This window comes from Podarcis vaucheri (assembly GCF_965113315.1).
Source record: "Podarcis vaucheri genome assembly, chromosome: 5".
In the NCBI taxonomy this organism is placed as follows: domain Eukaryota; kingdom Metazoa; phylum Chordata; class Lepidosauria; order Squamata; family Lacertidae; genus Podarcis; species Podarcis vaucheri.
Window position 1 is genome coordinate 25,746,755 of NC_138763.1, and position 21,811 is coordinate 25,768,565.

General features: G+C 44.1%; 2 long non-coding RNA genes across 2 annotated transcripts; both read left to right on the top strand.

The window, feature by feature from the left end:
- The first annotated feature begins 12,538 nt into the window (after positions 1-12,538).
- On the top strand, positions 12,539-14,216 carry LOC309533691. The gene is made up of 2 exons (XR_014220409.1): positions 12,539-12,641; positions 14,025-14,216. It is a non-coding gene; the product is annotated as an uncharacterized lncRNA (long non-coding RNA).
- Positions 14,217-15,834: 1,618 nt separating this feature from the next.
- Positions 15,835-21,182, top strand: LOC309533692. Its single transcript, XR_014220410.1, has 2 exons — positions 15,835-16,016; positions 21,060-21,182. It is a non-coding gene; the product is annotated as an uncharacterized lncRNA (long non-coding RNA).
- The last annotated feature ends 629 nt before the right edge of the window (positions 21,183-21,811 follow it).

The following is a 21,811-nucleotide window of genomic DNA, read 5'->3' on the forward strand; positions in this document are numbered from 1 at the left end:
AAGGAGAGCACAGGTACAATACTATTGAGTACAAAATACAGACTGTAGTTTCACACATGCAGTCTGAGCTACCTGGTCGGAATGAGGAAAGCAAGTGCTACATAGCACTGGAGGTGAGGGTTGTGACCTAATTGAGTCTAGGAACACAGCTCCGTGGTCTTAACCCCTTCATGCATTAACTTGCACTCATGCATAGTTATGTTTCCCATAGATTTGTAAATAATTTGCATGTGCTGATTTAGGTTCTGTAGGCTCCCAGCCCATGACAGGCCACTGCTGGGTAAGCCTACACATAAGTGTGTGGTGAGAGGGGTGACTGGCAGCTGGGGACCCAAGTGGCAGCAAACACTGAATGTGTTGACATCAGGTCCACTGGGACTGTTTCCAGAAGGTGGTTTGTCTAGGCATTTTCCAGGGCCCAAGACCAGCAAAGAGCCCAGTGCAGTAACCATGCTATCATTTCCAGTTTGCCTAGAGCACCGGTCTTCAAGAGACCCACTAATGGGTTGTGGCCTGATCCAAGATAGGTCTCAACAAAAACAAAAAACAAAAGGTTAAAAGTGGGTCCTGGGTCTACAAAGGTCAAATATTCCTGGCCTAGAGTACCCAAGAAGGTCAGGTTCCTCCTACTGGAATTCTGAATTTAGATGTCCTTCCTCTTCCAGGTTGGGGTCCCCAAATATTGGATCCAGCACTGATTTTGTTTTCAGCCCAACATTGCAGCCTCAAATGTTTTAGCAACGGCAACTGTTGTTTGTGGATCAGAAATTCTTGGTTTCCCTCTCATGTTTCCCGAGCCCGTATTACCAACACAGTCCTTTATGTCCTAACCCCAGGAGACAAGCTCTGAACAGACCAGCTGAAGAATGACTCCTCATGGCTTCCTTTGCTTTTGGTCCTCTGAGGAAATGAGGCTATGACTGACTGGTCAGTTTGCATCTCTGAGCTTCTACTGTATCATCATTTATGGGTTTCCAGTTTCCTGCCATCCATCACCATACACCACACTTAACTAGACAGTGCAGTTACGCTGCCATAAATAGGCAAGAAGACTTGGGTTGCATCAACATAAACCAACTCTATTTTTCTGTATTTTCACGTTATCCATGTTGTTGTTTTGTAAAATGCCAACAAGAAGGTATCTTTTAATGAACAGCAGCTGCAGGACGATGTCTTCATGAAGTAGGAAGTAGGGAAATCTGAGAGGAGGTTCTGCTTCACTTTTACATGCCAGCTGTCCCCCCGCCCCAACTAAATCATCCCCTCAAGCAATTTTTCTTCTTCCATTATACACCTAATACAATCTTTAACCTAGTTTTCTGACTGATAACCATGTAAAATCAACTTCAGACAAACTGAAACCTAGAGAAGGAAATGCATTCAAACCCCCTCAAAAGGAAGTCGTAAGTGCGACAGCAGTGCAGGCAGGACACAGAAGTGTTAAACAGGGGAAGGGGCCGGAGGAGGAAGGAAATCAAAATGTGGTGTCAAACTCATAAAAGGCATGTACCATTATGACTTCCAGCCGCTTGTATCAGAACAAAAGTAGCCACCATATGTGGCAGAAGGCAAGCGGGGGCAACAGGGAATGCCAATTCCATGCCCTCCAGCTATATTTCTGCTCTCCCTCTTGGGAACCAGTTACTGTTTTCTCGTAGACTCAGAAGTGACCCCAAGGTTCATCCAGTCCAAGCCCCGTAATGTAAGTATCTTAACATGTGGTTCCCCATCCAATTCGAAACCATACCAGACCCTGCTTAACTTTGCGAATGTGCTAGTGGTTTTATCACTACACCACTAGGATTGAAAACAGTTTGAAGCCAATTACAGCAGCGAAGAGGTGTGTCTTCAGCATGCAACAAAAACAATATAACGAAGGTGTCAGACACACCTCTTTGAGTTGGGAAACCCCACAATTTAGGGACTTCCACAGAGAATGCCCTTTTCTGGGTTTCTACTACAGTCATACCTCGGGTTACAGACGCTTCAGTTTGCATTTTTTTGGGTTACGGACCTGGAAGTACCTCGGGTTTCGGTGGTCGCGCATGCGCAAAAGCGCTAAATCACACTTTGTGCATGCGCAGAAGTGCCAAACGCAACATGTGCATGTACAGACACACCACTGCGGGTTGCGAACGTGCGGATTGTGAACGTGCTTCCCACATGGATCATGTTTGCAACCCAAGCATCCACTGTATTCTGTTGAATCTGTACATATTTTGTATACATGCAGCTCCCTATTTACATGAGGATTACATTCCAAGGCACCCCATAGATAAATCATATATGTTTGGAACACCATTGAAAAAGCCTGACAACATCTAGGGTGGGGTGCGCAGTCCCTGGGACAGCACAGAGAGAAAGGGCCTAATCCAGGGGCCAAAGATTAGGGCTATAGGGCAGCCGGGCAGCCCTACTGGTTGCAACAGACAGCAAATTCATCTTGGCAGGGAAGAAAGTAAAGAATTGGCAAAGAATAATAGAACTGAAGAGTTGGAAGGGACGCCAGGGGTCATCTAGTCCAACCTCCTCCAGTGCAGGAATCTCAAGTAAAGCATCCATGACAGACGGCCACCCAACCTCAGCTTAGAAACCTCCAAGGGAGAGGAGTCCACTGCTTTCTGGGGAGGTCTGTCAGAAAGTTCTTCCAGATGTTTAGTCAGAATCTCCTTTCTTGTAACTAGAAGCTGTTGGGAAGCCCTTCCCACTTGTCAAAACAGCCCACGTGGCATGGAAAAGAGAAAAGCCCACTAACTGGATCCTATCCCCCCATTCCTGCCCCATGGATCACGCAGCTCTGTCCTCTAGCATCTCAGCCACGGCTCCATGCCCCTTCTCCATATCTGTTGCCTAATAATCTGTACCTCCTCTCATTACTCCCATTCAGAGCCTCTGGGAGAATGGAATCAGGTTGTAGGGAAATATATGACTCTCTTGTTTGAATAACTTGGAATGATTTGCTTCTTTCAAGTCTCAAGTCCTTCTGCATGTTTACTCAGCTTTTGGCACATGCTGCAGTTTCAGTTGCGGAGGCCGATCTGTAGAGAACTGGTGGGTGGGAAGCCTAGTCTCTGAAAGCGAGTGTGAGTTGCAGGAGATGACCTCTGGTTTCATGAGCCATCTCTTTGGAGGTCTTGATGCCATGAACTTCTATTTGCTCCCTGCAATGCGCTGGTATAAAACCATACCAGTTAACGTAAAGCAATGGTAGCTGTTTTCTTAGGGAACATATAGGAAGTGCCCCATATTAATATGCAATGCAGTGGAACCTTGACTTACATACACCTCATCTCGCAGATGTTCCAAGTTGCGTCCGCGGCAAACCGGGTTTGCTGCCATTTGCACATGTGCGGAAGCAGCTTCTGCCATCTGCACGTGCGCAGAAGCGGCTGCCGCCATTTGTGCATGTGCAGAAGCTTGCTACCGCCGAATGTGCACACACACAAAACACCTCTTCTAGCGTCCCGTTTCGACCAGCGGGCGGACTTCCAGAAAAATTATGTCTGTAAGTAGAGGTTCCACTGTATGTAGTTCAGGTGCTCTGGAAGTTCCATGTTGGGAAATGTAATGAGCATGGTTTTATACGTTATAAACAGGATGACCCTATGTGTTTTTTCCTTTGAAGTCCCATTGAGTTAAATGGGGTTAGAAGTGCAGATAGGATTGCAGCTGAACTGTGAAAAATTCTAAGGTTGCAGAGGAGAAACTCTTAGAAATGTTGCAAGAGCAGTGTGTGTGTGTGTGTGTGTGTGTGTGTACAGTATCTGAGTGGTCACATGAACCCACAATTTCCATTTTGCCTTTTCAGAAATGTGAGTTACTACGTAGCACACACAACCTTGCTTAAAACAGCCGTGTTAGAAACCAGCCACATAGTGTTTCTGTTTATATATCAGCCACCTTTTATAACAGGCCAAATTGGTCTTCGCCACTGCTTCCTCCATAATAGGAGGGCCTTGTGTATTTTCTCTCGCAGTTTGCTCAGTATTTGTAAGTCATAACAATACATCTGCACAGCAGGACTATAGTTAACTGCCCCCTTTAATACTGCAGGTTGCAAGAAATCCTGCTTGCTTTCTATTGTGTGTGGCGACAAAGGGTGTAGAAGGGAAGTAACCCCTCCTCCTGCCGTGTATCTTAAGTCAGGAAAAGCAAATACAAATCTCAGCGTACACGCAAGGAGCAGATAAGAGAATGTTATTTTCCTAGTGATTCAGCCAGCCATTGAATCAGAAGGAACGCCATATGACTTCTTCATGCGTAGCTAAATACACAGAATATTTTAAATGATCTGTTTGGTACTGACGCTTGTTGCTGTGTTGGCTCTAGAGGTAAAACACAGGTAAGGAGAGGGAGCTATTTCAGATTCCGCTGTTTACTCAAATGGGCTTGAAAAGCACATACTTGACGCTTCCACTGAAATGGATGTTAAAAACTTTGGTCATATGCACATTTACCTGTGTGCAAATCCATTTTTAAACTCATTGGAATTATTTTGTTGTTGTTTAGTCGTTTAGTCGTGTCAGACTCTTCGTGACCCCATGGACCGCAGCATGCCAGGCACTCCTGTCTTCCACTGCCTCCTGCAGGAATTTACTTTCAAGTAAATATATATATGGGATCAGACTATATTGTTACAGACCACCCCAGTCCCTGCCACATAGGATTCCAGGGGTCTTGGCCCTCAACCAGGGTCTCTGCTCCTTTGGAGAACTGAAGATGTGGCAGAGGCTGTCTTAGCTTTCAGAAATGTGATTTATTCACATGTTTACACCTGAATTTAGATCAAGAGAGTCCAGATCTTACAGCATGGTCATCTCAAAGGAGCTTGTTCCCCACAGCAGTGCAGCACTGCTGTCCAAGGCATCTCTTCCAGGCTACCTTCAGCCAGCCTGCCCAAGATGGATCTCTATGGGTTTTTTTTCCTTCTTCCCAGCACACGTTGCTCAAAAACCACTCTTTCCCTGTCACCTCTCACACAAACCCCATCACCTTGGCAACCTCTGTCTGCCCAGGCCCAAGGATTCCTCTTAGATAGGTCATTAACCCCTTTTGTCATGTTAACACCTTTGCTCATCACTAGCCTGGCCAGGCTGGTTTGCATAAGCTACAGTAGGGTTGCCATACAGTCATACCTTGGAAGTCGAACAGAATCTGTTCCAGAAGTCCATTTGACTTCCAAAACGTTTGGAAATCAAAGTGCAGCTTCTGATTGACTGCAGGAAGCTCCTGTAGCCAATCGGATGCCGTGGACGCCACACCGGACATTTGGCTTCTGAAAATCATTCGAAAACCAGAACACCCACTTCCGGGTTTTGATCGTTCAGGAGCCGATTTGTTCGGGAACCAAGGTGTTTGAGAACCAAGGTACGGCTATATTTCAAAAAGTGAAAATTTGAACACAAAAGCTGATGAGCTTTTTTACCTATTTTTAATGAACATCACCCAAATATCCACAATTCTGATATGGGCTGGCTGCCATATTCCCGGGCTTCCCCAGACATTTTTGCCACCTTACAGAAATTCCGCCTGGTCACCATTTTCGAAGGACGAATCCTGGCTATGTCCAGGAAATTCTGGGCATATGGCAGCCCTACATAAGCCAGCCCAGGGATTCCTTGTCTGGCACAGTTCTACAGCTCATATTTCCATTCATGTCTCAAATAAGCAAAATCCTACCATTTATTAATGTCTAGGGTCTAGGGTGGTCCCCCCCCAAACTTATAACAAAATAATGCTTAATTCTACATGGATCCAATTGGTCAAGCAGGTTGTAGGGTGGAGGTCAGAGAACGAGCCCCTTCTGAAATCTGTTACTTGAAAGTTGACAACTGCTTACAACTTGATGTTTGTATTTTGAAACCCCATCATTAAGTGCTATAGTTCTGTGTAGCAAAAGAAAACCCCATCTTGTTCCATGGTAAGGCCAGCCCTATAGGTACAGAGAAATAGTCAGAAACAAAATGCCTCTTAAAAATAAACAAGAAGTTTGCAGCCGACTCCATGCTGCTCTAGATCCCTGCGTTTTTACTTTTTACTTTACTTTTTATATGTTTGCAGAAGGACAGGACAAGCTATATCACTCTGATAGAGGACTAGCTAGGATTAGATTTTTATTTTTAAAGGTCTACAGAGGAAGTATACGGTCTTCATAATCAGACAATAGTATGTTTGCCTTGGCAGTTATTCATACGTTCGCGAATATGCCGTGTTATCTGAAATGTACATTATGACTAATTTATCTCATAAGCAGTTTCACTGTGAGCTCTGTATTACAGGAATTTTTGGCTTGTCTTCAGCACCAATTCAGATTGCATAATTTATAGATGACATAATCATACCAAAAGAAGGTTAAATGAAGAAAGGGGGGGGGGATAAGACTTCCTGAGTTGCTAGCCCTTTAGCACTGGAAATTGCCACTTGAATTATGATAAGTGTGTGTAAGAGAGCAATAGTATGTCTAGAATCTTTCTTGCCTTTTTTTTTTTTAAAGAGAAGCTCTTTGATACTTCTAAAAAAAGAGAAGGAATGGCTGGCTGCATACATACCATTCCTTTAAACCACATTAACCCTCAAAAGAATACTGGGAAGTATAGTTTACCCCACCCCTCACAGAGCTACAATTCCCAGCAACCTTAACAAACAATGGAATAGATATCAATTTATCAAGAGGCAACCTAGCATGTGTGTGCATTACATTGTAATTTAAGGTGCTTCCAGATAGGTGTTTATTGTGAGATTGGTACTCCTCCTGAATGCATGTTTTGGGTACTACTACCACTAGTAATAACAATAATTATTATTAATTTATTACTTATACCCCACCCATCTGACCCCAGCCACTCTGGGCAGCTCCCAACAGAATATTGAAAACACGATAAAACATCAAACATTAACAACTTCCCTAAACAGGGCTGCCTTCAGATGTCTTCTAAAAGTCAGATAGTTGCTTATTTCCTTGATATTTGGTGGGAGGGCCCTCTCCCTGGTTCCCTGTAACCTTGCATGACAATGTTGGCACCCTAATGGCAGCCCGCATCCCCAACCACCACCATCAATGTTTTAATATCTGGATTGAACTTTCCTGGGGGAAATTGGATAAGTTGGACCCATAGCCATCACTTTCTTTGCAATATCTTAGCATCACATTCTACCATACCCTTTTGGAGAGGCAAGCCATTTCTACAGCTGCCTCACCAAAGTGCTTGCCCATCCTTGCAGGCCACCGCAATGCCTGGAGACAGGACAGTCAAGTCGTGTATCCACAGCAGTGACCAGAGGAGGAATGACCACTGGGGGGGGGCGAGCGCAGAGAGAAGAAACTCCATGGTGCATCTGCAGTAACAAAACCCGACGCTTTAATCTGCCTCACCTGCAACAAAACAAGTCTCTCCTGTATCGGTCTCTATAGCCACAGCAGGCACTGCAACTCTCCAACACTTTGACACACTCCTTTATTGTTTTCCGAGACAGACGGATGCCACGAGTATCTTACCCATTGTAAACACAGCCAATCACTGTACTCTGCAGGTGAGGGCTTCCTGCAGATACCATCTTATCGGGAAGTCAGTGCTGCAGAATTTAGAAAACAGGACACCTACCCTTTCCTTAAATATTAGACCAGGGGTAGGCAACCTAAGGTCCATGGGCTGGATGCAGCCCAATCGCCTTCTCAATCCAGCCCATGGACAGTCCGGGAATCAGCATGTTTTTACATGAGTAGAATGTGCCCTTTTATATAAAATGCATCTCTGGGTTATTTGTGGGGCATAGGAATTCGTTCATTTCCCCCCACCCCACAATACAGTCCAGCCCACCACATGGTCTGAGGGACAGTGGACCGGCCCATGGCTGAAAAAGGTTGCTGACCCCTGTATTAGACAGACACCACCTCTATTGTCTTTTAGATGCCCACTGGACCTCCCTCCTCCAACAAATCTTTTAACTAGAGATCATTCCCAATCTGAATCTGTACTGGAATTGCTTTAACAATATTTCATTGTCTTCTTTTTTGTGTGTTTGCCGACCTGGGCTCTCTTGGGGGGAGGAATATACCCAGGGCTTTTTTTTTCAGCTGGAACTGGCAGGAACTCAATTCTGGCACCTCCCAGATGGGCACCATTGCCATTATAAGAGAACAAGGAAGGCGTTCGTGGTGAGTTCTGGCACCTTTTTCTCTAAGCACTGTATATAATTTTAAATAATCATAGTCAAAAATAATACCGATTTTACAGAGGGTTAAACTGAGTCAACTTCAAAACCAATTACTCAGGGTGCCACAGTGATTCAGTGGCTGAGACGTTAGTCCGTGGGTGTTCCTTATGGCTTATCTAGCAAGACCCATTGTGCAAGAGGATAAAGTGACAAAAGATGGTTGTAACAGACTAATATAGCTACCCCTGTGGAATGTGCCATGTATGTGTTATATAAGTTCAAATTATAGGTGATGACATTAATTGATACCTGGGAGACCAGGGTTCAAATCCTTGCTCAGCCCTGAAAACTCACTGGGTGACCTTGGGCCAGTCACTGTCTCTCAGCCTAATCCACCTCACAGGGTTGTTGTGTGGATAAAATGAGGAGGAAGAAAGCTACCTTGTATGCCACCTTGAACTACTTGAAAGAAAGGTGGGATATACTGTACTTCTGCCATTCAGAATAGCATGGGTTTAAAATATCTTAGCCTCATAATGCAGAGGTTAACAATGGCTGCTAACAATTAATTTTTTTAAAAAAAAATAAGGAAATGAGAATCATCCCAAACACAGGATGTTCAGTTATTCCAGTAAGATTGGATGAAATGGGAGGAGCAGTCCCATCATTTACTGAGTCCTCAAATCACAAATTTGATTACTTCATTTTTGGAGAGCGGCTTCTGTTTCATTAGTGTTGGTTTGCCGGTGGAAAAGCGTGGCATAAAATCATTATTATCTGGGCATGGTGGTGGAGAAGGAGGAGGTCTTGAATGCGACCCAGTCCCACTGACCTTATTTGTATAATACGCTGCTTGCGGCAGACGGTGAATTCTCCTAAGGAGAGCATAAGCTCCACCACATATTGCCACTTTCCCATCACTGAGAGGGAACTTGTTCTACAAGCTCAGACATCTTGGCTCTGAGTAATCTTGAAAGAACGTGTCCTCCTTCGCACCCATCCATTCAGCAAGAGCAGAGCTTCAGTAACAACCAGGGACATGGAGTTTAAAGATGTGTAATGCAATTTTTGAATGCCAAGGCTGCAATGCTGTGCCTATCTACTCATGCATAAACCCAATGGGAGCGACTCCACCTTTAAATAACTCGTGGCAGCACTGCAAGCTACATTTCATCTAAAGTTGCACTGGAAAAGACTTTGCCATCTCCTTCCAGCGTTTAAAATGTTAAGCCTTTTAACAGCAAGCCTTTCAAGTGGGATTTTGTTCAGAGTTTTTATCTGCCTTGGATTGAAATGGTATTTTTTACATGTGTTTATTGTTGCTGTTTTTATTGTTAAATCCCTTCAGGATATTGAATGCTAAGCGATTAATAAATGAAATAAGTAAGAAGTTCAATCCTGCCCGTGATGGGACTTACGATGTAGTAACTACAGTGAAGTTTCTCCCACTAGGCAAATTAAGAGGAACACCTCTATCCTAGGACACTGGGGCCATATTCACACCATACATTTAAATCACTATGATGCTACTTTAAAAAGCCATGGCTTCCCCTAAAGAACCCTGAGAAATGTAGTTTGTTTAGGGTGCTGAGAGTTGTAAGGAGGTCCCCGTTCCCCTACAGAGCCACAATCCACAGGGCGGTTTAACAGTCAGTCCCTTTTCCCAGGGAACTCTGGGAATTGTAGTTCCATGACGGCTCCTAATAACACTCAGTCGCCTTGACAAATTACACTTCCCAGGATTCTTTGATGCTGTTTGAAGTGGTATCCTGGTGCCTTACATGAATGTGGCTCTAGTAATGGAACCCACCAGAGATGAAGAAGAAGAAGAAGAAGAAGAAGAAGAAGAAGAAGAAGAAGAAGAAGAAGAGTTTGAATTTGATATCCTGCTTTATCATTACCCTAAGGAGTCTCAAAGCAGCTAACAATCTCCTTTCCCTTCCTCCACCACAACAAACACTCTGTGAGGTGAGTGAGGCCGAGAGAATTCAGAGAAGTGTGACTAGCCCAAGGTCACCCAGCAGCTGCATGTGGAGGAGCAGGTAATCGAACCCGGTTCACCAGATTACGAGTCAACTGCTCTTAACCACTACACCACACTGGCTCTCATGTGTTCCTGGGCTTAATCCTTAGTGGAGCCCCACAACCTGATGTAACAGCTAAATGATGCTAGGTGGGCCACTTAGACATCACCCGAAAAGAGGACAAAAGAGGGCAGAGATTTACAGGAAATGTGCAAATGTCCGTTTTTATGCACGAGAACATAAAATGAGCCCGTTGAATCAGGGCAAAGGCTCATATACTCCCACAGCAGCCAACCAGGCTTTTACTCTCCCCTTCTTAGAAGAGTTTTTCATTTTTAAACCAGACCTGGACTGGAAATATCCTCAAAGAGAGGAATCCCCATAAATAGAACGTGTCTGTAAAGCAAGACACATGACTTCCCTAGAGGTGGAACTAAGTGGAAACTGCTACCATAACTCAAAATATATGTAAGGGAGAGTTGCTCAGGAAGTCCAACACAGGGTGCTTTCTAATGGGTTGTTCCCCCTCACCCAGTTTTAATGAATGTGTGTGTGTGTTTTGTCGTTTTTGTAAAGACACCCTTGAGCTGTCTGCAGTGAGACAAGGCACCTAATAAATTTAATTAATTAATGAAGTCCTGCTCCATCATTGTGGTAATGGTTTTCAGTGTAACCCTCCACAATTGTTAAGAGCTTGAGAAAATAGCTCCTTAGAACTCAGTCCCTGAAAGTCCCACTTGCCCTCAGCATGAGGCAATTGGTGGAAATCACAGTTGTGTATTGTTTGGACTGCTAGCTAGAAGCAAAATGATTGGCTTGTGCTCAGGTGAGGATCAAACAGAAACAGGAGCGTGGGGATAGAGACCACCCACAAAAGTATCGCACGTGGGCCCCCTCAGTCCTCTGGAGAAGGTGGCCCCTCAGCCAGATAGAGGGCCTGTGAGGCTGCATTCATCAACCGCCCTGAGGTTCTTTACCCTAGTCTATTGTTGTATCACTCATTTCCCCCAAAATGTGAACGCTATGTCTCCTTACAAGGCTATTGTCAGGCAACAACCTTACTCTGTATCATTAAAGGAGGACTGATGTATATTTGCCTCAATTGCTTTGGCTCTGGCAGAAATTTTTGTGATATCCCTGGGAAGAAGACCACTGTCCGGAAAGGCCCTTGAATTGTGCCTAGAAAGAAGACAATAGGGAGCCAGTGCAAACTTTGGAGCACTAGTATAACAGCTGTGGTGAAAGTAGATTACATGTTTTGCTGGCAACATGCTATTATCCCCAAACTCTATGCACATTCCATACCAGTCTGTCCCATTTTTGCAACCGTAACTGTCTCCTTGTGACTCACCCCCTCTGCAAAATTGTGTTCTGCCCTTTTCATGGGATGCTTTTTGTCTCCAAATAGATATCCCCATGATCTCTCTCTTCTTTTTGTATATAATTTTTATTAAATGTTCTCTTACAATTTAAAGTACTCATTTTTACATCCTTAAAATATCAACCAATTCCCATCTTCTTCTTCCATGGTCCATTTTACATATCATAAATCCCTGCATATTTTACAGAAACTATACCATTCAGTATTCCATTATTACATCCATCATGACTTATTTACACAGTTGAATTTATCTTAATGCTGCCAGCGTTTTCAGCGGCACACAGTTATGTCCCATATAGTCAATAAACATTTTCCAATCTTCTCTAAACATATGTTCTTCTTGTTCTCTTATTCTGTATGTTAAATCTGCAAGCTGTGCATATTCTGTCGACTTAAGTTGCCACTATTCTTTGGTTGGGGCCTCGCTCCTTTTCCATTTTTTGGGCTAACGAAACATGGGCCGCAGTAGTGGCATACATAAATATCCCCATGATCTCAGTACACACACACGGGTTCCCAGATTAATGCACATGTCTGGGCGATCTTCTATTGTTGTATCACTCATTTCCCCCAAAATGTTACAGATGACAGACAAGCTAGCAGGCAACTACTTGATTGAGATGTAACTTACAGCTTGGTTCTCTTGTATTGGCACCACATGGTTTTGCCGCTGCGAGTGCTTCCCCCTACACACACACACACACACACACACACACACACACACACACGACTGGTCAGCATCAGTGCAGAAGACAAGCCAAACAGGGAACTGCACAGGCATGAGAACTACACTTTTGCTGATTGAGCAAATAGTTTGTAACATCAGCAAAGGGAGTCCAGCCAGCATTATCCTAAGAGCTGGCCTGTCCCCCAGATGAGAACAACAGTGGAAGCCTATCCAGATTACAATTATCCATAAATTCTAGAACCTGGTGACGTCAGAGGCTTGCAACACAACTGGCCCTAAGGGTCTGTCTGTCTGTGTTGCAGGGAACAGAAACCCACGCTTGCCTGGTGTTGGTTCACAGCCTGGCTTGCATCTCTCCTGTAAGTGACTCTTAAAAATTGCTGCTGAATTACAGGTAAGCTCTGTGCTAGAAGAGTAATAATGAACTGGCCCTTGGCAGAAAACCGGTCAATAAGTATGTTTCTTTCTACTTCTGGCCCACTGTTGGGGGACTTTGGGTTGCTTGCAAAAGCAGCAGTTCAAAGCAGAATACACGGACTGGGAGAGATTAATGTATAACAGATGCAGAGTTATCTCCTTTATTCATCTGTCATGGAGGCTTTATCTGAGTTCCCTGCATTGCAGGGGTTTGGACTAGATGACCCTTGGGGTCCCTTCCAAGTCTACAGTTCTGTGATTCTATCATACTTCTGCCTAGGCTTTTGCTTGTTTTCTCCAGGTGCCAAGCATTTTTGGGATGGGTGACTCGAAAACTACAAGTACATAGAACTTCCTTTGAAGGTGATTCAGAAACAACAATGAATCCAGAATATGGCAGCTAAACTGGTGACTGGGAGCAGGCTGCCGAGACCATATAACACCAGTCCTAAAAGATCTACATTGGCTCCCAGTACATTTCTGAGCACAACCCAAAGTGTTGGTGCTGACCTTTAAAGCCCTAAATGGATTTGGCCCTGTATACCTGAAGGAGCGTCTCTACTCCCATCATTCAGCCTGGACATTGAGGTCCAGGTCTGAAGGCCTTCTGGTGGTTTCCTCACTGCAAGAAATGAAGTTACAGGGAACTAGCCTTCTCAGTAGTGGTGCCTGCCCTGTGGAATGCCCTTCCATCAGATGTCAAGGAAATAAGCAACTATCTTACTTTTGGAAGACATCTGAAGGCAACCCTGTATAGGGACGCTTTTAATGTTTCGTGTTTTACTGTGGTTTTATAATTTGTTGGAAGCTACTCAGAGTGGCCAGGGCAACCCAGTCAGATGAGTGCCTTATTATTATTATTATTATTATTATTATTATTATTATTATTAGTGGAAGAGTCTTTTTCCAGCTACATGCTAGTCTTTTAACCCATAGTAAGAAACCCTGAAGAGCTGCAGCCAATCAGTGTAGACATAACTGAGGTAGATGGACCAAGGGTCTGACTGGGTATAAAGCAGCCCCACCACCACTTTCTGGACACTGCCCAGGAGAAAGGAGCTGAACCATTGTATAACAGTGCCATTAAGTTCAATGGGTCTACTCTGAGTAAAATGAAGTTGAATACCACCCCAAGATAAAAGAATAAAAAATTATTACAATATTGACAATTGAGGAAAATAGGTAAAGATGGTAAAATGATGAAGCTATCACCACGTGGAGATATGGGGATATGGATTGGAAGAAATTTTATTTTAAAAATTATTTTATTTTTTTGTTGAATATGAAAAGAGAAAATTAAAGATAACAGGCCCTGTGTTTTCTTTGCTGTAAATTACCTTTTTCTATTTGTTTGCTGCAGGTTACTGTTGGGACTGCAATTTATTGCAATTTAGAAAAAGGGAAATATTGTAAAAGGGAAAATAATGTGTCCAGGATTGTGCTATTGTAAGCAACAACTTCCCAGCCCAGGGGGTTAAAGAGATGTCAAGTTCAAAAGAAGCATACTGAACTCTTCCCACTTTCACTGTTTAACATAATGGTTCAGATTCTACTCTTGATGTGTCATCCCTCCCATGTGACAGGATATATGACTGTAAAGTTGGCAGGGATTTTGCTCTTTATGCTACGCTGTGCTCACAAGTGGCTGCAAGGAATGATAATCTGCTCATTGGCACATGTATTGAGCAACAGTCATAGCTAGAATGAAAGAGATTCCTTCATTTCCTGTGTCTGTATGATAAGAAACAGAAACTGCTCAAACGCTGCCAGACCACCTTCCTTCTCCTGTCAGGACTTTTAAAGTATACTCGTAAGTGAAACATACATAGTACAATCTACTCAACACATGGGGTTCAGCAGGTAAGCGAGTTATAGCATTGCAGCCTTAAGCAGACAGCTTTAATGAAACGAGTAGGAAGGAAGGAAACAAAAAATGGGATGAGCACGTGGACCATATCAAGAACAGAAAGCCCAAATCAAACACATTAGAAGGCAAAAGCTTCACATATCATTATGCAGAACACAGAGACAAAATTTTATGTTGTATTTACAAAAACTGGAAATGAACAATAATGAGAAAATTACCCATCAGGATAAGACCCTTAAAAACCAGACTCTTCCCAAATATTTTCCTGAGAGGGGAAGCTTTTACAGCAAAAGAGGCTACCTATGCAAATTTAAATTACATTAATTCCAATGGACTTGAAAGGATATTAATGTTGCAGAATCCCTTACAGCCAGGTTGGGTATTCTGTGGCCCTCCAGATGTAATCAGAAGTCAGCTCCTCTGGCCCCCAGCCAGCAAGGCCAAGGGTCTGGCATGATGGACTTTGTAGTCCAATGACTTCTGGAGGGCCACAAAGTACCCATCCCAGCTATATAACTTCTAGACACTTTTATCACTCCTCACTTCCTCTGACCTCAGGAGGGGGAATATCGTTGATGTGTAGCTTTCTCTCCTTCGGGATCTTAGCAATATAGATTTACAAGCCAAAGGCATGAAAAGATAAGGCCACTTAATGATCACGCCTGTTAATCTTTCCCAAGGCAGTGCTATGCTGACATCAGACTCTGGCTTTTTGCAAAGGAGCTATTTGGATACAAATCTCAACAGAACCAAATCCTGACTGAACTCAGACTCCTTTCCCGTTCTGTACAATGGCAGTATTTGAGGCCTTAAAACAAAACAAAACAAAAACCCTCTTCATGATTAGGAATCGGGAGTTGGCACTGAATACGTGCAGGATAGCGTTATCAACGGCTACTGGTCATTATGGCCCCATGTTATCTCCAGCATCAGAGACAGTATGCTTCTGAATACCAGTTGTTGGGAATGACAAACTGGAATGTGTGGTTACCTCCATGTCCTTCTGGTGAGATTTCCAGAGGTATCTGGTCAGCCAGTGTAGAAAACAGGAGGCTGGACTACGCAGGCCAGCCTAGTAGCTGGAGGCATGGCGTGGCTGTGCCTTTCTCCTGACCTCCATCCAGCAGAGTCACTGCAGCATACAGAGAGTGGATGTGGTGTGGGAAAGATTGGTGCAGTGCTAACACGGCAGCAAGAGCACCAGATTGGCTCCACCAGCGTGTTTGCACCATGCCAGCCCCTCTCTCTCCATCTTAGTATACTGCTGCCGTGATGGAGTAGGTCGAAGGTCAGGTGAGTGGCACATACAACAACACCCTCTACTGGGTCAGCCCATGCCAACCTGCTGCCTTCAAGATGTTTGAACCAAGGCTGGCACAGGCCTTTCGTCTGATTCTGCAGGGGTCTTACAGCATACTAATGAATCTGTTAAGGAAATAATACTTGCCCTGGCATGGGGCAAGAGAAGCACCCAAGTCAATACAGGTGGTTTTGAGCTTAGATGTGTGCTGTGCTTTTTATTGTTGTTGTGTGAATTCCTTTGGGAAAGCATGATCAAACTACGTGTAAATAACTAAAAATATATTTTTGGAAATGGGTTAGACGCTGCAAGCTGAATTCCCAGCAGTCTTTCTTGAAACAAAATTGCCACAGAGGTCACTTCCAGTTAAGCCTAGGGCCATTTTGGCTCATGTTGATAAGTAGAACCCCAGGGTTACAAATCTATAGTTGCAGGCCCTCCTCAACCAAACCGGGGGTCCTCCAGAGATTTTGGGCTACATCGCCCCTCATTCCTGACTTTCGACATTGCTCACCGGGGCCGATGAGTGCAGTAGGCCAAAGCGCTGAGATTGGCACCAGGTTGACAAAGGTCATTCTACACATTCCCTTGCCCGAAGTCCTCCGGGGTTTGTCAATCTAATGGCTCAAGCTTGAGGGAATGCAGTCTGAGCACATTTTCTGCTAGTGCCTGTCCTGTCTCCAACAGCAAAGAGGCTTTCTGGCAATCACTGACTCATTCTGTTCAAACACACCAAATTGGCATTTGTAGCTAAAGGCAGAATGATGAAACCAGATCTCTCTCCCCACCCCCCTTTTTCTTTTTAAGAAAGTGACTTTCCTGTTCAGCTGCTGTGTAGGTTTGACCCAAGGCAGTAGCTGTATGTTTAATTTGATAGAGGACAAAACTTGTTTGTTCCTACTTAGAATCATGCACTGAAACATAATATATAGGAGAGGGAAAGGTAAGCAGTGGGAGTCCTGTTTCCTGGATGGGGAATATTTTTCAGTCTGGGGGTTGAATTTCCCAGTGGAAAATATTCATACTAGCAGGTGAGGCAAAGGATGCTGCTCTAACCATTGTACAGGCCACATTGCAGTTATGCAAAAGGACAGAGGCTTCCAGTGGTGGGTGGTGCCCATTGGGACTGGTAGGGCTCCCTTCTGAGAGCAAATGTAGGTGGCACAGGAGCCAATGAGAGGCAAAGCCATCTAATTCTAGAGCTGTTCCCATCCACCCCCCTTCTGAGTTCAAGAGGACAAGACTGTGACTAAGTAGGAGGGGGAAGCTGATCACTCTGGGAAGATTGCATTTCTCAGAGCTCCCTGTGCACACTACCTTAAACTGTGTTTCATGTGTCTGTCATGAGAACCCACAATGGGGCATTTCAGGGTGGGATGGATAGGGACCCAGTGGATCCCAAACAAGTGTATTCCCCAGAAAGAGGCCCAGTCAGGCCCCTGTGGTGCACAAGACTGGAGCTGGGTTGTGTGTTTTTTTCCAGAATAAGAGAGAGGAAGGGAAAGGAGGAGGAGAACTAGTTTCTGCTCCTGCCACTAATGCAGCAATGAAATAAAATACATATAAGTGGAGCTGGGAGAAGGGGAGACGACAGCAGCAACAGGAAGAGGAAAAGAAGAGTTGGGGGTGTCTCTTGCTGCTTGCCTCAGGCCGCCTATACCCTGCACACAACTCAGAGAAAGATGTAACATTTAAAATGTGGGGTAGCTTTCTGTCAGGCACAACTGTTGAAAACCACTTCCTTTTCTTTATGACTGAAACCATGGGCCTTTAAAACAATTATAACTCGATTTATACTCAGTGGGGCCTCAAGAAGCTGGGGTGGTGGTGGGGAATCATTTGTACACTGGCAATTGGGGTGTGTGGGATGTTAAGGGAGGGGCAGTACCTCTCATGCTCCTTCTAGGGTAGTTTGTCTCTCTACCCATCTGGCTCTAGTCTGCATATTGTGTCATGATTGTGTTATGTGATCGCATTGTACTGTGGACAAACCTACAGGGAGATTATATCACACCTTTCGCAACATACGACCTGTCTGAATGCAACCCATTGACCTGAGTGTGAAGAAGTTCCCAGCTCTCCTGCAGATTAGACCAGCCCGTAATATTTCTTCTTTGTCACCACGCCTCACTTCAACCCCAGAACTTGTATGAGGGCAACTCCAAGATTTGCGAGTTTGAGGGCACAACTACTAGCTAACTCCCCATTCAGTGCTGGATGAATTCAGTCAGTTTTTCCTTTGCCAGTACTGTAAAAGTGTGTCACAAGCAATCTGGCATACGAGGGGAGAAATAATTGGTGGTCAAAAGCATGCAGTCAAACCCCAGGTTCCAAACTAAGAAGCTTTAGTCTCATTAGGCATAAGGGATGAGGAAGAAATCTCCCGCAGAGGATAGGACCCAGAAGACAAGACCTGGATCACTCAGCTTAAATTACAAGAGAAAGTATTTAGGCTAAACATTAAGGCTAATGTCCTCAGGATACTAGCTGTTGGACAGTGGTAGAGACTGTGTTGGAAGTTGGTGGGTTTTCTAGCTACTGTTAGAGGTTTGCCACAGACTATCAAAGAACGTTTGTTGCCATTCACCAGGCTCCACTGGCCTTCTCCTGTCCTAACCCTAATCTTACAGTTACTATGAAAAGGTTTTCTGGAAGAGAGAAAGCTTGAAAACCACTATTCTAAACTTTGAGTTTGTCTGTAAACAAATTTATGGGCTACCTTCTTGGGCACCACCTGCACAAGGTCGATGATGGTGATTTTATTAGTCACTTGACACATAAGTCTTACCTTACATAAAACACATCATTCCAGTTAAAAATTCAGAGAAAGTGATAGATCATTTGGAAGAAAGTTCATTTTGGCAATATGTGATATTTACTGAGGCCCCAAAATAGGATGAACAATACATAGTCTACTGTACTTACACTGCTACACCATCAATGGTAGGCTCGAACATTTACCTTACTAACTTTTGTAGGAAACTCAAACAGGTTTCTATCTTTGCAGTTCAGTTTATCTGTTATGGATAGTTTAGTTGAGTTTTAGTTGAGATTCCAACATTGCAGGAAGGTTGGACAAGGTGACCCATCCAGCTCTACAATTCTGTGATTCTATGCCTTACTTCACATTGGTTATCTCTTAGCATTATAATAGTCTATGGTTTGTTAAGGACGAGATGGTTGGATAGTGTTCTCGAAGCTACCAGCATGAGTTTGACTAAACTGTGGGAGGCAGTGGAAGACAGAACCGCCTGGCGTGCTCTGGTCCATGGGGTCGCAAAGAGTTGGACACAACTAAATGACTAAACGACTAAACAACTAAACGACTAAACAACAACAATGGTTTGTTAAATGTATTAGTCAGAGGAGGAGGGCATCCTATCTCGTTGAGCTACGTGAAGAGTCCTTTTCAGCTGACAAGGTCAAAGTCCTTCATCAGGTCTACGAAGGCGATGCTCTTGGTAGTTCTCCTGCACTGGAACAGTGAGAAAATCATGTCAAATGTTGACCTCTCAGCTCGAAAGCTACATTGTGACTTGGGATAGACCCTGTCAGCAAGTACAGTGGTACCTCGGGTTAAGTACTTAATTCGTTCTGGAGGTCCGTTCTTAATCTGAAACTGTTCTTAACCTGAAGCCCCACTTTAGCTAATGGGGCCTCCTGTTGCCGCCGTGCCGCTGGAGATGATTTCTGTTCTCATCCTGAAGCAAAGTTCTTAACCCGAGGTACTATTTCTGGATTAGCGGAGTCTGTAATCTGAGGTGTACGTAACCTAAAGCGTATGTAACCCGAGGTACCACTGTAACTGTAATCCCGCAGTACTCAGAAGGGATATTCCACCATGGTAGTTGTTACAATCACCGTTGTCCTTATAGCTCAACAACTCTTGCTCCCTAAAAAAAATCTCAACAACTCTGGTCCATCCTCCAATGGCAATGGGTAGATCACTGCCAGTTTTTTTAATACTGTGAAGGGATCGCAATCTCTTGGGAGTTGGATGTGCCTGTTATAGGGGGTCACAATGCCGGAGTCACACATATCTTGTGGCACGAATCCTTTTCCCCAACCCTGCAAGAGGAGGCCATGGCGGTGTGTCATGAAGGAGGGATTGAGGCTGGCTTTCAGCACTTCTGTTGGGATTCCACCCTGTCCTGCAGCTTTCCCATGTCCCTGGGAGTTGATGATGTTCTTCAGCTTGTCAAGGTAGGGAGGGACACCCAGCTCTTCCAAACATCTGGATGCTGTCAATTGCTGTGTTGGATACCATGTTTCATCATGAATACAGTTCTTGATAGTTCTCTGCCCTTTGCTGCTGAATAATAATACAGTGGTACCTCGGGTTAAGTACTTAATTCGTTCCGGAGGTCTGTTCTTAACCTGAAACTGTTCTTAACCTGAAGCACCACTTTAGCTAATGGGGCCTCCTGCTGCTGCCACACCGCCGGAGCCTGATTTCTGTTCTTATCCTGAAGCAAATTTCTTAACCTGAAGCACTATTTCTGGGTTAGCGGAGTCTGTAACCTGAAGCGTATGTAACCCGAGGTACCACTGTACTAATACTAATACTTGAATTTGTATTGTTTATATTTATTTCTTCATTTGATTGCAAAGGAAATCCAACTACTCTAAACTTAGCACCTCAATGGGAATCATCTGATGGGCTTGTTCCAGCCCTGAAGAATGCACAATTATTTTATAGAGTATGCAGGATACAGCTGCCTTGCACGGAAGGGAGGAGCCAGCTATTTCCACTGTAGCAACAAAGCATGCAGGTTTTCCCAATAGGAACCTGTCCATGAGTTCTGCTTCCATGGGCTTTTCTGCTTTACAGATCAGGTCCTTTGGGACGGAGGAGGAGAGAGAAATGAAACATTCATTTTTTATTTTTTATTATTATTTAGGGATAATAAAAAAAAAAATAGAGGAAGCAAGCAAGTGCTGGGTAAAAATAAAATAAAAACAAAATTGGCTGCATGGTAAACGATTGTTCTTCTGGGGATATACTGTATTAGCTCATTCAGAACCGAAGCCATTTTATTTCCAGGTGTCTTGAAACTCAGTAGAAAACATACTGAGACTATCATAATAAAACATGATTGGAGCTGAACTGTTGCACACAACACAGGCATTAATAATGCTTTTTATATGAGCGCCTGGCCTATGTTATACATAATTTATTTTTAATTCTTAGGTGCTTAATGTGCTTCATTTTCCCCCCTCTACATCAGCAGTTGGCAGCAGCTGTAATGTGAGAAAACGTCTGAATGTTCATCGCTCTTAGACTCGACATTTATGATTGCTTAAGGGCTTTGTGTCTCTGACAGCAACAAATAAAGTTCGCTTGCACACAACTCTGGGAAAGTCACTAAAAGATAACACGACCAGAGAGAAAATTCTAAGCATCTGAAATAAATACAAGCTAAGCATTTCCCCCCTAAATGTGTTATCTCGGCCTGAAAATTTACTGCTGGCAACAGGGATTTCTGGAGTCTATTAAAGGAAAATGCTATATATTTATGTTGAACACAGCCTATAGATGAAATCACAGCTGCACATATAAAAGCAGCCAGTTCTCTTTAAAGCAGGGTTTCCAAGAGGCAGGGACCCACAGCCCATATTCATGTAAGTAATAACACTCGCTTGATAGAATGAGGGTACCTGCAGGGACACATGTCTGAGAAATGAAATCAAAGGGCGGACATATTCAAACATCACTCCTTCTTAGAAAAGCAGCTATCATAGTGATTTCTTTTTCCTTTCAAAATACCATATTTTTCGCCCTATAGGACGCACTCCCCCCCCTCCAGAAATGAAGGGGAAATGTGTGTGTGTCCTATGGGGCAAATGCAGGCTTTCGCTGAAGCCTGGAGAGCGTGAGGGGTCGGTGCGCACCGGCCCCTCTCGCTCTCCAGGATTCGCGCAGCTCTCCACAAGCCGTGGGAGCCCACGCTGGGCTCCCGCGGCTTGCGGAGAGTTGCCT